Genomic DNA, 16,500 nt, shown 5'->3' on the forward strand with positions numbered 1-16,500 from the left:
CCCCAAAAAACAACAACAACTCAAACATGGTAGCTGGTCTTGTCAAACAGGCCAATATAAGGTTCATTTGGCAAGTTTGTTGTTGTTTAGTCGTTTATTTGTGTCCGACTCTTCATGACCCCATGGACCAGAGCACGCCAGGCATTCCTGTCTTCTACTGCCTCCCGCAGCTTGGTCAAACTCATGTTGGTAGCTTTGAGGACCCTGTCCAACCATCTCGTCCTCTGTCGTCCCCTTCTCCGTGCGCCCTCCATCTTTCCCAACATCAGGGGGGTCTTTTCCAGGGAGCCTTCTCTTCCCATGAGGTGGGCAAAGTATTGAAACCTCAGCTTCAGTATGTGTCCTTCCAGTGAGCACTCAGGGCTGATCTCCTTCAGAATGGATAGGTTTGATCTTCTTGCAGTCCATGGGACTCTCAAGAGTCTCCTCCAGCACCATAATTCTTTTTTTAAAAATAAATAATATTTATTAAAGTTTCAAAGAATTACAAAAAGAAAACAGAAAAAAACAAAGTACAGAAAAATAAAAACAATTAAAAACAAATCAATCTTTACAAGTCTTTCATTTACTTGTTTCCCTGACCTCCTCACACCTCCCTTTTTTGTATTCTAGTTCAATTGGTTACTTCAGCAAATCCTTTCCATTTTTGCTTTTATCTTAATGATTTATCTTAATATATTGTAACTTTACATTCTCACCTATTCATGATCTAATTTTACCTAATTCTATAACATTACTGCTAAAACCGCATAACTTCATTCCAGCATCCTTCTAACATTCCTTAATTTTACAATGTTTCTGTAGATAGTCTTTAAATTTCTTCCAATCTTCTTCTGCCGACTCTTCTCCCTGGTCTCGGATTCTGCCAGTCATTTCCGCCAGTTCCATGTACTCCATCACCTTCATCTGCCATTCTTCCCGGGTGGGTAGATCTTGTGTCTTCCAATACTTTGCAATAAGTATTCTTGCTGCTGTTGTAGCATACTGTCAGGGGCTCAGAAGCAGAGGCACAGGGGAGAGAGGAAATGGAGAGTGAAGGGGAGGAATCTGAGGGCAGCGGAGGGGAGAATGACAGTGACCCGAGAGATTCCATGAGCCTCTCCAGCGAATCAGAAGATTCCCAGAAGGGAGCGCCGATGGTCAGGGCAAGGGGGGTCCCAGGGGGGACGCAACAGAAGCAAGGAGCCAGAGGGGACTCCCAAAGCAGCAGTGAGAGATCAGGACCAGCTTCCCCACCAGAGCGCAGTGGGGGGAAGAGTCCCATGTGTCAGGGCCAGCGTCTCCTCCAGCAGGGAGAGAAGATGGGTCAGGGCTGACCACGCCTCCAGCGGAGAGTGGGGGAATGGAGGGGAGGTCAGGTCCAGCTAGCCTCCCCGAAGGGGGAAGCAGTGACGGGAGCAGTATAACGGTCAGGAGGAAGGTGGCCGGCTGGGCGCGCACGCCAAGTTTGAATGTACAGGCGCGCGGGACAGCAGAAAACCCGGATTGGGAACCAGGTCCCAAAGCCTGCCGGAGGCAGGGGGAAGACTCAGGGGACTCAGCGTCAGAAGAGTCTAGGAAGGGCAAAACCCCAGCGGACAGGCGGACCCAGAGGAGGAAAGAGCAAAGGAAGAGGTGGAGCAAGGCTAGAGTCTTAAACTGGTGTCTGGGGGGCGGAGATTCAGATGGAGCTTCGGCGGTCTAGAGTTTCAGACGTAGAGCTGTGCGCCGCGGCTGTGAAAGCTAAAATGAACTTCAATAAAGACTGTTTTATATAACAATGAACTGGCGTTGGTCCTTTGTGAGCTGGGACCTAGGGCAGCTCTGACACATACATTAAAAAATTTCTATCCTTCTTTAACACCAACTGGCCAACCATGCCCAGGAGAAAGGCCTCTGGTTTCTTCAGAAAGGTATATTTAAATACCTTTTTCATTTCATTATAGATCATCTCCCAGAAAGCTTTAATCCTTGGGCACGTCCACCAAAGGTGAAAGAATGTACCTTCAGTCTCTTTACATTTCCAACATTTATTGTCAGGCAAATGATATATTTTTGCGTGCCTAACTGGTGTCATGTATATCATTTTCACAATATTCTCTCTTAAGGCATTACATGCTGTGAACTTCATACCTGTGGTCCATAACTGTTCCCAGTCAGCCAGCATAATGTTGTGTCCAACATCTTGTGCCCATTTAATCATAGCAGATTTCACCTTTTCATCCTGAGTGTTCCATTTCAACAGCAAGTTATACATTCTTGACAGAGTCTTAGTTTGGGGGTCTAACAGTTCTGTTTCCAATTTTGATTTTTCCACCTGGAAGCCAATCTTCTTGTCCAAATTGTATGCCTCCGTTATTTGATAATAATGAAGTCAATCTCGCACTTTGTTTTTTAGTTTTTCATAGCTCTGCAATTTTAATTTATCTCCCTCTTGTTCCAAAATTTCCCAATATTTCGGCCATTTAGCCTCCATATTGAGCTTTTTCTGAGCCTTCGCTTCCATTGGTGACAACCACCTTGGGGTTTTATTTTCAAATAAGTCCTTATATCTTATCCAGACATTAAATATTGCTTTCCTGACAATATGGTTTTTAAACGCTTTATGTGCTTTGACCTTATCATACCACAAATATGCATGCCACCCAAATACATTATTGAAACCTCCTAAATCCAAAATGTCTGAGTTTTCAAGAAGAAGCCATTCTTTCAGCCAGCAAAAAGCAGCTGATTCATAGTAAAGTTTAAGGTCTGGCAGGGCAAATCCACCTCTTTCTTTTGCATCAGTTAGTATTTTATATTTTATTCTGGGCTTCTTGCCCTGCCAGACAAATCTAGAAATATCTCCCTGCCACTTCTTGGCAATACATTCATTTTTATCACAGCAATACGGCCTAGCAATGAAAGCTTCAGATTTGACCATATTTCTAAATCCTTTTTCACTTCCGTCCAGCATTTTTCATAATTATCTTTGAATAAATTCACATTATTGGCAGTCATATTAACCCCCAGGTATTCCACTCTCTTAACCAATGTTAAACCTGTCTCCTTCTGAAACCTCTCCCTCTCAGTCACTGTTAGATTTTTCTCTAAAACCTTAGTTTTTAACTTACTCAACTTGAATCCTGCAACCTGACCAAATTCTTGAATCAGTTCCAATACTCTTTTAGTACTAGATTCTGGCTCCTGTAATGTCAGTACTAGATCACCAGCAAATGCTTTCAATTTGTACTGTTTGGCTCCGACTTGTATACCGTTAACCAATTGGTCCCTTCTAATCATATTTAAGAGAACCTCCAGGACCGATATAAAAAGCAATAGGGAAATTGGGAACCTTGTCGTGTTCCCTCCAGCACCATAATTCAAAAGCATCAATTCTCCATCGATCAGCCTTCTTTATGGTCCGGCTCTCACTTCCATACATCACTACTGGGAAAACCATAGCTTTAACTATACGGACCTTTGTTGGCAAGGTGATATCTCTGCTTTTTAAGATGCTGTCTAGGTTTGTCATTGCTTTTCTCCCAAGAAGCAGGCGCTTTTTAATTTCGTGACTGCTGTCACCATCTGCAGTGATCATGGAGCCCTAGAAAGTAAAATCTCTCACTGCCTCCATTTCTTCCTCTTCTATTTGCCAGGAGGTGATGGGACCAGTGGCCATCATCTTCGGTTTTTTGATGTTGAGCTTCAGACCATATTTTGCGGTCTCCTCTTTCACCCCCATTAAGAGGTTAATTCCTCCTCGCTTTCTGCCATCAAGGTTGTGTCATCTGCATATCTGAGGTTGTTGATATTTCTTCCGGCAATCTTAATTCTGGCTTGGGATTCATCCACTCCAGCCTTTCGCATGTTGAATTCCGCATATAAGTTAAATAAGCGGGGAGCAATATACAGCATTGTTGTAAAGGTAAAGTAAAGGTACCCCTGCCCGTACGGGCCAGTCTTGCCAGACTCTAGGGTTGTGCGCTCATCTCACTCTATAGGCCGGGAGCCAGCGCTGTCTGCAGACACTTCCGGGTCACGTGGCCAGCGTGACAAGCTGCATCTGGCGAGCCAGCGTAGCACACGGAACTGTTAGGATACTGCCAGGGAGATAAAGTCCATCTGAGCCCCCATGCCGGCTGCCGGACGATCCATCGACCTCCCGTAGATTCAGTATCAGCAGTTAGCGACACGAAGCCTAAGAAATAGCTTGCCACATTCTTGGGCTGGTGCACACTCTGTCAGCAGAATCCACACAGCAAAAGTTGCACTCAGGAGAGTATCATTTAGAATGTTTATTCAGCGTTGGTCAGAACAAAGAACAAACATGACTGCCTGCTAGCGTGTTCTGGCGCAGAGAGAGAGAAAACGAAAGCAATAGCAAACATAAACATCCTGTAAAAGGAAATGTGCAGACTCTGTGACTCACAAGCCTGCTCTCTCTTAAGGTGGAACGGAAATATCCTAACATCCTCCCCCTTTCCGTGTAACCTGTAGTACCTGTGGTTCAACCCAATTGCAACCTCTGTACGTAAACCTTATGTTGTTCTCTGTTAACAACCTTAGACAACAGATCAGCAGGAATTTCATTTCCTGCCATGTAGGACACCTGAATCAGTCCTTTCTGAATACACGCTCTTGCACGATGTAGCTTAATCTGCAAGTACTTGGTTCTTTGCTTGCAACTCTCTGAGTTCAGCAAAGCCAAACAGGATCTATTGTCTTGATACACTTGTATAGGACATTTCACAGTAACCCCAATGTCCTTAAACAGTTGCATCAACCATTCACAATCCATGAGTGAAAATGACAAAGCATTGAGTTCTGCTTCACAGGAACTTAGGCTCACTGTCGTCTGCTTTTTGCACAGCCAGTTAAACAGACAGTGGTTGTACATGTAGCACACTCCAGAAGTGCTTGTACCATCCGTGGTGTCACTTCCAAAACTTGCATCTGCAAAGATTTCAAGACCTCCAGTCTTCTGACTGGTGAACCTCAGCCTGTAGTGCATAGTCCCTTTCAAATAGCGGGCTATGCGCTTCAGAGCTTTCCAATCCTGAACAGTAAAATTGGTCCCTCTCCACCTGCAGAGAAAGATAGTTGGATACCTCACCAAGATCCTTCATGTCAAAGTGCTCCTTCAGTTGAGCTAGGGTGCTTTGGTAAAAAGCCTGATTCTTCCAAAACATAAAAAGATCATCAACAAAACATAAACAATACAGTTTGTTTTGCCCCTCCTCCTTGACAAACACACATGGATCAGCTTTGCCCTGGTGAAAACCTAGAGAAAGCAATGTCTCAGTGAGTTTTGTGTTCCAACACCTGGCACTCTGCTTGAGACCATATAAGGATTTCCGCAGTTTACAGACCATTCCCTTCTGTATCTGCATTCCATCAGGTGGAAGCATGTACAGCTGCTCCTCCAAAATCCCGTACAAAAAAGCTGTATTAATGTCATGATGGGAAACATGCAGTTTCTCCTCTGCAGCTATCTTGAGAATCAGGCCGAATGCTCTCATATTTGACGGTGGGCGAGTAGGTCTCGTGGTAATGCTGTCCTGGTACCTGTGAAAAACCTCTGGCAACCAATCTGGCTTTGTGTCTGACAACCTTGCCATTCTGATCTGTCTTGGCCTTGAAGACCCATTTGCTGCCAACCAGTCTCATTCCTGGGACTACCAGTACCAATTCCCAAGTTTGGTTCCTATTCAAGGAATCAACTTCAGCCTTCATGGCATTTAGCCAAGGCTCAGCATCTTTAGAGGTTAACTCCTGAACCTCTTTGAAGCTTGAAGGTTCCCACACCTTCTCTGAGCTACTAAGAACAGCAGTTGCCGTCTTAGCAAACTCATCAGCAAATCTCTTTGGAGGTCTGCCTTTGGTCGCCCATTCAGACCTGGGAACTAGACGTAAGTCTTCTGGATTCATCTCCTCCTTCTTAGGAGAAAAGTGACCAATGGTGAACAGCGGTTCTTCCAGTTAATTGTCAGACGCATCAGATGGTCTGACTGAGGCCTTTGCGCTCTTGTAGTCTGCGGTGTCATCACTGTCACTGACAGCAGCAGCAGCGCCACCAACTGAACTGGAATCCGAACTCTGATCATCATCCTCATCCTCATCCTCATCCTCAGCTTTCTCAACATTATCTGGTTTGTGCACACCACCTCCATCCTCCTCTGGGTAACTCTGGAAAATTCCCACATTTTCCCCCCACTTTGGATTGTACTCAACACTCTTGGTGAACTTAATGGACTTAGAGTTAGTCATCCATATCCTGTATGCACCTTTCTTGTAACCCATGAACAAACCATGTGCCCCACGCTTCCCAAGCTTGTTGCTTTGTGGGGTATGTACCCACATGTCAGAACCAAAGATTTTCATGTGCTTGACGTTCGGTTTCTTACCAAACATCTTCTCGTACGGAGTGCAACCTATGGGTGATGACAGTCTCCGATTAACGGTATAAACAACCGTTGACAGAGCTTCCCCCCAAAACTTCTCAGGGAGGTTGGCATCATGCAACAAGGTTTTCAGGCCTTGAAGCAAAGTTTGATTTGCTCACTCCGCAAGTCCATTCATCCATGGCGATCTAGGCGTTGACAAGTCATGCTGGATTCCCTTCTCAGTCAGGAAAGCTTCAAACTGCTGAGAAGTGAACTCCCCGCCCCGATCGGTAAAAAGACAGCCGATACGTTTACCACGAACATTCTCCAACCAAGCACAGAATGCCTTGAACTTAGGGAATGCTTGCGATTTCTGCTCAAGTATAAACACATGAATGTACCTGGAAAAAGAATAAATTAGAACCATGAAGTACCTTGCTCCTCCCAAAGATGGCGCAAGTGGACCAACCAGGTCTGCGTGCACTAGCTGGTAGGGTTTGGAAGCCTGCCTGCTAGACTCCTTGCCTTTTGGAGCAACCTTCACCTTGTTCTCTGCACAAAATACACATTTCATGTGATACTTACAAGGTTTGATGTTCAAACCTTCAACCAACTCTGGCATATTGGCTAGCGCTTGCCAAGAGAGGTGACAAAATCTTCGATGTGCATCGTGAATGTATCCTGCATGAAGAACTTTGTTAGTTTGTGCAACACAACAAAAATCAGCATTAGACACAACAGCATTGTCATCATAAGTTATACAGAATAAACCATCCATAAACTTTGCATGCAAAACGTCCTCTTTGCCTTTCCTGATGACACAGACGCTCCTCTTGAAGGAAATCTCAAAACCACGCCCAGTCAGCTGTGGGACACTTAGCAAATTGTCCGCAGCTCCTGGAACATAAAGTACATTACTGATGGTTGTATGCAAACTTGCAAGTTTAACAGTCCCTTCTCCTGCAATTTGCAACGTCCTTCCATCAGCCAGGTGGATCTCTCCGTCTTGCGGTGTGAAGGAGATAAACAGGTGTCTATCCTTTGATAAATGGCGCCTGGCGCCTGAGTCCACAATAAACCTGGCTTTTGGAGCAGTATTTTCAGCAAGCAAAACCTTTTGCAGCTTGCCCCCCTGCTCCTGGCCATCAGACTTGCCTTTAGCCTTTGGTGAAGCAGTGCCAGCAAACAACACTTTGTTTTCCACTGGCATGGGCTCTTCACCCCCCCCTCTGCTTCTGGCCATCTGCAGGCATCTGTCTTTGTTTACCTCTGGCCTTCCGACCTCTGCAAAGACGATGACCTTGGCTCCCATGAGAAACAGAGCTCTCAGCTGCTGACTCCTTGGCTCCCCCTGGAGGCTGGAATGCTGCCTGGGCTGACATCACAGTCTGCTCCCTCTGCAGCTTGCAACCGGTGCCCTCTGCATCCCTGCATTCACTCGCATTCTGGGAAACAGCCAGGACCTCCGATGCACTCACACCCTGGGCATTCAGACTCTGAGCTGGGACGATTGGCAGATGGGCAGCTTTCAAAGCATTCCACATCTTAGGTGCCGTCACGTTGCCAGCAAGCGTTTTTATTTCCTCTAGAGAGACGGACAAGACGATTATGTCAATGGCCCTCGAATCATGGGCCCTCCATCTATCTGTCAGAGGAACTGGAGGGGCTTGAGACACAGTATGCCATACTCCATACTGACGCAGCAAACTCTCACACCATTTTGCCCAGGTCTGATAATTTTTTTCATTTAACTTAGGGCAGGGGTCTGCAACCTTTAAGACAAAAAGAGCCACTTGGACCCGTTTCCGGAAAAAAACAAAAAACTGGGAGCCGCAAAACAAGCCAAATGTAAATAACCACACATTCTTCCCCTTCCCCCACTCTCTCTCTTTTCCCTGAGTCTATTTCAGATAGCAAAGAGGGGTATGGTACCTCTCATATCCATTTTTTGCAAAGCACCATGTGCATAGAGGGCATTATACAAATTAATACATAGAAAAGTGTCTGTCCCTCCCTGCAGTTCAACTCCCTCTCTTTTTACTAACAGCACATATCCATTCCTTCTGCTGGTGCAACTTTCTCACCATTTCTACATAGCAGCATTTATAAACCAGTGCCAGAGAAACTGGGTGAAAGGAAGGTGAGAGGGAAGAGATATGAATATTTATGTGTGTACGTATATGTATACATACATACACCTACACAATTACAGGTTTGAAGCCAACTTAAAATAAAAAGAGCTGGTAAGCAAAGGAATCTGTGGCGCTTTCCATGGGATCCGGGGACATGTCAGCTAATACTCTTCCCTTTCTTCTTCATTTGCTTGTCTCTGCAGCAAATCTCGAGGGGGAAGGGAGAAGGGCAGGAATTGCATAGGCACGAGAGAACGGGGGAAATCCCGCATGCAGGATTTTGGTGCCTAACAGCCCCCCTCCCTCTGCAATTGCTCTCGTGCTCCCCCGCCTCTCCTGCTGGCTACCTCTGGACCCCCTCCTCGTCACTGACGTAATTCACCCCTTCCTCCCTGACAGGGAGGGCGGGCCCATTTTGTGGTTCACCTCAGGTGCTCTCCATCAACTCGGCGGCCACTCAGAAGCAAGGCACGGAAAAGGATCCCGAAGCACCACCGCCACCCCCCCCCACAAACACACACAAAAACCCCGCCCCGCCATTTCCCTCGAGCGCGCACGCTCTCTCTCCCTCGCCTCAGGTGCCTCGCACGCGGGGCTGAGGAGAGCGTGGCCTGGGTGGGCGGCTTTCGATGCGGCGCGGCGCGCGGGGCCTAAGGGCGACGGCGAAAGCAAGCGCGTCTGCGTGTGGCAGGTGCCGGCGGTGGCAGTGGCAGCCGCGTCCACCTCAGGGGAGAACCGTCGCTGCGCCCTAGCACACCTTCCTGTCACCGCCCTCCTCCTCTTCCTCCTCGCTCCCTGCACCATGAGGGAAGAGGCGCCGCCGTGAGCTGCTCGGCCGCTTCCTCACTGTCCTCCAGACGAGGCATCCCCCTCGTCGCCGCCGCCGCCCATCCCACCCTGGGATGAGCCATGAAGCCGCCTGGCAGAACTTCCCTCCGGAGGCAGCAGCAGCAGCAGCCCTTGTCCGGCCGCCACTGCCTCCTCCTCCATCCCAGCAGCCGCCGCCTCTCGAGCTCCGCTGCCGCCGCCGCCTTGCTTTACCCAGCTCGGCTGCCCAGCTCCATCCCCCTCCTCTTTCTGGCGCTTCTGCTTTTCTGCTCAGGGTCCCCGAGGATCTCCGGAGCCGCGGCAAAGGTGTAAAAGAGCCGCATGCGGCTCCGGAGCCGCGGGTTGCCGACCCCTGACTTAGGGCATTCAGCAGCTTGGAAAAATTCCATTTCAGGTTTTCCTTGAGCCCGAGCCTCTCTCTTTACCTCAAAGAGTCCTTATCTTGGCAGCTCTGGCTCGGCTCCCAGGCCAATTAAGGTACCGCTCCGGCGGGAAGGTAAACGGCGTTTCTGTGCGCTGTTCTGGTTCACCAGAAGTAGCTTAGTCATGCTGGCCACATGACCCAGAAGCTGTACGCCGGCTCCGTCGGCCAGTAAAGCGAGATGAACGCCGCAACCTCAGAGTTGTCTACAACTGGGTCTAATGGTCAGGGGTCCCTTTACTTTTACCTTTACTTGAAGGACCAAACCAAGAATTACAACTATCTCTTCCTCAAAATGGTTCAGCCTCCACCACCTTTACTGCAGTCAACTGAAGGCAACCAACTATGCCCTGGGCCCCCCGATCTTTCTCACTGCCAATGAAAACTAATAAATGAAAAGGAAGAGAACCTAGCCATGTCACACTGACACAAACACCTTGCATATGAACTTCGTAAAATAATGAAAGTGTACTACCCCTCACCCCACCTCTCCCCACCTCTCAATTCCCCAGCCTTACTCTGTATACAACATTAAAGTCTGTCTGTCTCTGAATTTTTATGATATCCAAAGTAACAGAGTAGCTTACAGTTAGGAAGCCAAATAGTTATTCTAGTTGATAGTTCCTTTTTACAGACTATACAGTGGCCAGACTCTTGCTATTCAAAAGAACTTTACTTTCATAATCATATAACTGAGAAGAATAGAAGAGGAGTCTGTAACCTGAAGTGTATGTAACCCGAGGTATCACTGTACAATCTTCTGCTTATTCAAACCCGGGCACGTTCTCCCTTGAATTCTCTTATAGTTTGTTATGAAACATTTTTCTTTCACATCAGCAGTATTGTCTCTGTTTCTGCACAGGTTTCCGCTTATTAACATTTAGTGGCCGCCGGGACCACATAACACCGGTCCTGAGAGATCTGCATTGGCTCCCAGTACGTTTCTGAGCACACTTAAAAGTGTTGGTGCTGACATTTAAAGCCTTAAACAGCTTTGGTCCTGTATACCTGAAGGAGCATCTCCACCCCCATCGTTCAGCCCGGAAACTGAGATCCAGAGCCGAGGGCCTTCTGGTGGTTCCCTCATTGCAAGAAGTGAGGTTACAGGGAACCAGACTGTACTGGCGCCCACCCTGTGAAACACCCTCCCTTCAGATGTGAAGGAAATAAGCAGCTATCCTATGTTTAAAAGACATCTGAAGGCAGCCCTGTTTAGGGAAGTTTTTAATATTTAATGCTGTACTGTTTTTAACACTTGATTGGAAGCTGCCCAGAGTGGCTGGGGAAACTCAGCCAGATGGGCGGGGTATAAATAATAAATTATTATTATTATTATATAATGATCTTCCTCTGCTTCACTTCAGATAATTCAGTGGGGCCTCTTCTCAGTTCATTCTCTTCTGGATCAGTGCCTTAATCCTTTGTAGATTCTGTATATCACAGAATAACCATTGAGATGTCCCCAGATGTTGTTGTCCAGTTCCCATCAGCTTCAGCCAGCAGGGCAGACAGTCAAGGATGATAGGAACTCCACTCTGGACCTCACCACCTTGGCTCTGCTGCCCTATATCCTTCCCATTGAAACAACCGTGAAAATAAATTTTGGACGCTATAGATTTATCCTGGTCTGGAGCATGCAATGTCTTTTGTTTTGCAGCTGTGTGATTTGTGCTCATATTGTATTGTGGTGGCCATTGGCTATAAACATTAAAATGTATAGATACGGTAGATTGAACTGCAAAAATAAGAAATAAAATAATAAAATGATTTTATTTTTTTGGTCCTCACTCCAAAATGGTGTGTGTGTTTTTGGTTATATTGGGGGTGGGGTGGGGGTGGAGAAGTATGAAGGCCCAAACCGTTCCCCTCCTCTGCTAAATGGATGCAGGAGACCAGAGGCAGCGAATGAAAAAACAGGGAAAGAGAAACCCTCCAAGTGCCACTATTTCCCAGGGATGTCCCTGATTTAGAGAAGCTGTCCTGGTTTCTGATTTGATCCCAGAATATTCCGCTTTTCCTTAGGGTCTCCCTATTTTATTGAAGAAATGCTGGAGGGAATGGAGTTATCCGACCCCCGGGCCCTCTGAGAAGGCAATCCTGTATAGGGACGTTTGAAAATGTTTAATGTTTTATTATGTTTTTTATATATGTTGGAAACTGCCCAGAGTGGCTGGGGCAATGTAATAAGATGTGCGGTATATAAATAGGAAAATTATATTTATGGAAAGGGATGTTCCTATTTTCATGAGAGAAATGTTGGAGGGTTTGGAAAGGTCAGTTGCTGGAGCTAAGTGATTGCCAGATCCCAACCAGCAGAGCTGGGAACTGGACTGCCTCCTCCAGCTACCCATTCAGGCTGCAGGCATAGCTGTCTCCCCCCCCTTTTTTTTGTTTTTTTGTTTTTTGCGGGAAATTCCCTTATTCCAGTGTAATTTCCCACTGCTATCCCGGATTGTTGGATATCCTGTAGACTGTCCCCGGGACAGGTGAGGCTGCTGATCCCTTATTTTCAAATCTGAAAATTGACAGCTGTGGCTGCAGGGTGGCATCGTCCCAGCTTTCTGGAAATATTTGCTGATAAGGAAACCAGTGACTGCACATCGGATCACAAGGAGACTTATTTGTGCAACATTCTGGATAGCATATAAGATGCCAGGTAGATTCCAATGATACAATAAATTTTGAGGGACAGCGCAAGGGGGCGCATCCAGCCTCGCAGCCTCCCAGGGCCCAACCCACAGCCAGCGAGCTCCGATGCCCAGAGAGGCAGGAAACGGGGCCAGCCAGGGGGACTCGAGAGCGGCTGCACTTTCCTGTCCCCCGCCGAGGAGAGCGGAGGAGCAGCGGCCCGTGGCCTGGTGAGTTTCCCCAGAGAGGAGCCGGATTCCGCTGCAGGGACGGAGCGAGGAGTCCGAGGTGCAGGAGGCGGGGGGGGGGCAGGAGCGGGAGGAGGAGGGGGAGAGCACGTGGGCCTGGCAGGATCAGGCCCCGAGCCCAGCTAGAGGCTGCAAGGCGCCCCCCAACCGGGCAGGAAGGGGAAGGGGCGCAGCTGAGGGGCAGGGCATCTGCAGGAGGGCACAGGGGCAAACATCTCTGGCTCAGGCTGGCACGGACCCTGCCGGAGACCCTGGGGAGCTGCTCCCTTCAGTCCTGAGCTCAAGGGGCAGAATGAGGGGTCCAAGGCAGCTGCTGCTTCGCGATGGACGATGCATATAGTCGCTCACGGATCAGCGGCGTACCTGGGACTTTTGCCTCCCCTCTCCCTGTCCCTCATCAGGGAGCCCAGCCCATTTCGACGGTCCTCCCCACGGCGGAGAGGGAAGGGGAGGCAGGGGGGAAAGTGCAGCAGGGGGCCCCCTCTCACTCTGCAGCCCCCTGACACCCTTTGCAGGCCACTACTCCTGCCCCCCCTCCTCTGCCACTGCCATTGATAAACCTATCGCCCTCATTTGTGAATTGGTCTGATCGCCTTTGAAAGCTCTCTTTGCCACCACCATCACCGCATCTTGTGGCAATGATGTCCATCAGATTCATTTAGCAAGGAAATGGCTTCTTTTGCCTGCCCCAAATCAAGGTACACTGTGCCTACACATGGAGGTTCTGTTGATCTGTCACGGCAATTAAAACAGCTGATAGATCTATACTCCAGAGAATGCATCTGATCTTTTCCCAAGCTGTCAAAGCTAGTGACCTCTTGTGTCTGCGTGTAAATAAGTGAGACAGGCTTAAGCCTGGTTTCATTAATTGTTTTATTTCCACCTTCCTCAGTAAGGCAAATGAAGGCTGAGGGTTGAAGTGAGTTCCAGATTTGAGAAGGCAGAGGAAAGGAGGATTCTATGTTCAGATTATTCATGTTCAGATTATTACTCATTTCATTTCACTGCTGCTTCATATTTTTAAGGGGAAAAAATCTCAGAGCAATTAATGGAAAATCAAAAACTGGCTAATGGTTAAAAAATGTGCTTTTGTTTTTATTCTTGGGTTTTATTTTACTTTGTGTTTATTTCTTTTCCAGCAGGGTGGCAAAAAAATGGAAGAGCAGGGACCCAGGAGACCCATTCAAAGGGAGAGACTGGAGTGTAAAGGAAAGAAACCTCCTACCGGCCAAGTTGGGACCATCAGGGATCTTCTGCCTCGGGCAGATTTATGTCAGATTAAGCAGGAGCCAGAGGAGGAGCAGTCGCAGCAGCACTGGGAGGCCCAGAAGCAGGATTTCCTGAAGAAGATGCAGCCCCCTCGTTCAAAGTGGGAAACCCCACAGGCTCCCAGTCCTCCCCACTCCGGGGATGGTGTCCTCTCCTTCAGGGGAGCTGCAGATGCCAGTCAGTGGCCCAGTGGAAGAGCAGGGGGGACAGACCAGACCCTGCTCCCAGACACTGAGGGGCTTCTGGGAAAGGTAAGTGCCCTCCTCTCACCTGGGTTTCCAGCACCTGGAGGTCACAGGTCCACTGCCTCTCGACATGGAGGTTCTGTTTAGCTATGGTGGTGAATATTCCTCCCCCCTGCACTTTCTCTCTAATCCACTTTAAAAAGGCTTGCTAGACCAAACTTTCTAAATGGGTAGCTGCACAAATTTACCAGCTGTGGTCCTGCACTGGCAGCAAGGCTAACAAACAGGGGAGCTGGGAACGTGCTAGTCCCGTATCTCCCTGCATCTGCCTCCTGACCTAATTGTCCCAGCTTACCTCATGATTGGGCCGTCCCTGAGGGTGAACTGTGATGAAACCAGGCACTCTCTTATGAGGCATAACTAACAAACTTTCCATTTTGCCCAAACCAAGAAACTACGGCTGCCAGCTTTGGAATAAGCTGGGATATTAAGCTAACTTCAAACTGTGCTTGGTCAAAACAGGAAACTCTGGCTGATCAGTGGCTTTGTGGTTTGACTGTTCCCACTGTAAAAATAGTAAAAATAGGAAGCCCTGTTGCGTTCAAAGGGGCTGTTTGGACAGAGTCTCTGATCAGCATGCCTAGCAGGACAGGCTTAAAAAGGTAAAGGGACCCCTGACCATTAGGTCCAGTCATCACCGACTCTGGGGTTGAGGCGCTGATCTTGCTTTATTGGCCGAGGGAGCCGGTGTACACCTTCCGGGTCATGTGGCCAGCATGACTAAGCCGCTTCTTGCGAACCAGAGCAGCGCACAGAAACGCTGTTTACCTTCCCGCTGGAGCGGTACCTATTTATCTACTTTCACTTTGACGTGCTATCGAAATGCTAGGTTGACAGGAGCAGGGACTGAGCAACGGGAGCTCACCCCGTTGCGGGGATTCGAACTGCCAACCTTCTTATCAGCAAGTCCTAGGCTCTGTGGTTTAACCCACAGCGCCACCCGCGTCCTAGGACAGGCTTAGGAAGCAATTATTATTATTATTATTATTATTATCATTATTATTATTATTATTTGCATCCTGCCTATCTGACTGGGTTGCCTCAGCCCATCTGGGTAGCTTCCAACAAAATAAAAACTATCAACAATTTCCTTGTAAAAGGCTGCCTTCGGAAGTCTTCCATTTTGTAGAAATGGCCTTCAGTTTTAAAGAATTGCCCTCTTTAAGGAATCACGTGGTGTAAATATGTATGTTGTCCACTAGGTCCAAACGCAGACAGACTCACACATGGTAGGAGCAAGCAATGCTCTAAAGTGAACATCTAAGTTGTTTACTCCTGACCAAAGCTCCTGTTTTCCAAAAGGACAGGAGGGGGAGCAGTGAAGGAAACGGATGGGTTTGAAGGCTCTTTCCATCAGCCGCCTCTCTCCCCTGAGGAACAAGAGCAAAGGGTGTTTGCAGGGCAGGAGGACAGAGGAGGAGGCAGTGAGGGAAGAGGGAGCAGGGGGCGGATCCCCCGCCTCTCCCAGGGGGTCCAGATGCAAGCAAGGGGCTTCCTTCTTCTCCAATGCAAGGGCCACCCATGTATTCAGAGCAGTCCTTTGCAGATTAACTCTTAAGTCCCAAGGGCAACTAATGAGCATACCATGCCAGCCTTAGGAAGGGAGGTGGGATAGGCAGGTGAAAGGAATTGCCAAAGGTGTTTGAAAATGGGTGGAGGCTCTTGGGAAGGGGGTCCCCAATTGGGGCTTCTCCAGGGGCAGCAGGATGTCTTGGGCAGGAGAATCCCTGCAGGGGCCCTCAGACTCCCTTGGCTTCTTCTTCTTCCCTCCCTCCCAGGAAGCTGCAACTTGCTCTGGATTCTGTGCTCCTCAAGAAGCTGAACCTGCAACCCTGGCCAGGATGGAAGGAGGAAGATGGACGGTTGACCTGGTCAGGCTGTCTCCCGCATCCCTCCCCACAACCTCTGAGCATTCCTTCCCAGGACCCTTGGAGAAATCTGGTTAGTTCCAGGGGAGAGGAGATGGGGAGAGGGATAGATGGATGGTGGAGGGAGAAAGAGGAAAAGATGGAGAGGAGACAAATGGAAGGAAGTTCCTGACAGGAAGAAGGAAGGGGTGAGGCCTTCTCCGAAGCAGCTCTTTTTTTCTTGAATCCTTTTCCTAAAGTAGTGGGGAAAGATTTTCTTCCTCCAGGCTTTGAAATCTTAGGTGTTATTTCCACGGTGGGAATAATTGATGATAATGATGTTGCACAACAATCCTGAAAAATGGGTGAAGGGGAATGGATATGCTTCCCATAATTATTTATCATTAATGTATTTAAATTGTTTCTATTACTCTTATTTTTTATACACAGGGTCAGAATGATACATTCCACCAGCATCAAAACACAATAAATGCATGCACCTCCCCAGTTTGGTGGGCTTAAGGGACAAAGGACCCGT

General features: G+C 48.0%; 1 long non-coding RNA gene across 1 annotated transcript in view; it reads right to left on the reverse strand.

The window, feature by feature from the left end:
- LOC310702089 overlaps positions 1 to 16,500 on the reverse strand; it is a 164,446-nt gene that overhangs the window by 90,271 nt on the left and 57,675 nt on the right. The window contains exon 3 of the long non-coding RNA XR_014523217.1: positions 12 to 147. This is a non-coding gene — a long non-coding RNA (uncharacterized lncRNA). The remainder of the gene's footprint in view (positions 1 to 11; positions 148 to 16,500) is intronic.

Source organism: Podarcis liolepis, assembly GCF_965112155.1.
Source record: "Podarcis liolepis genome assembly, chromosome: 2".
Lineage (NCBI taxonomy): Eukaryota > Metazoa > Chordata > Lepidosauria > Squamata > Lacertidae > Podarcis > Podarcis liolepis.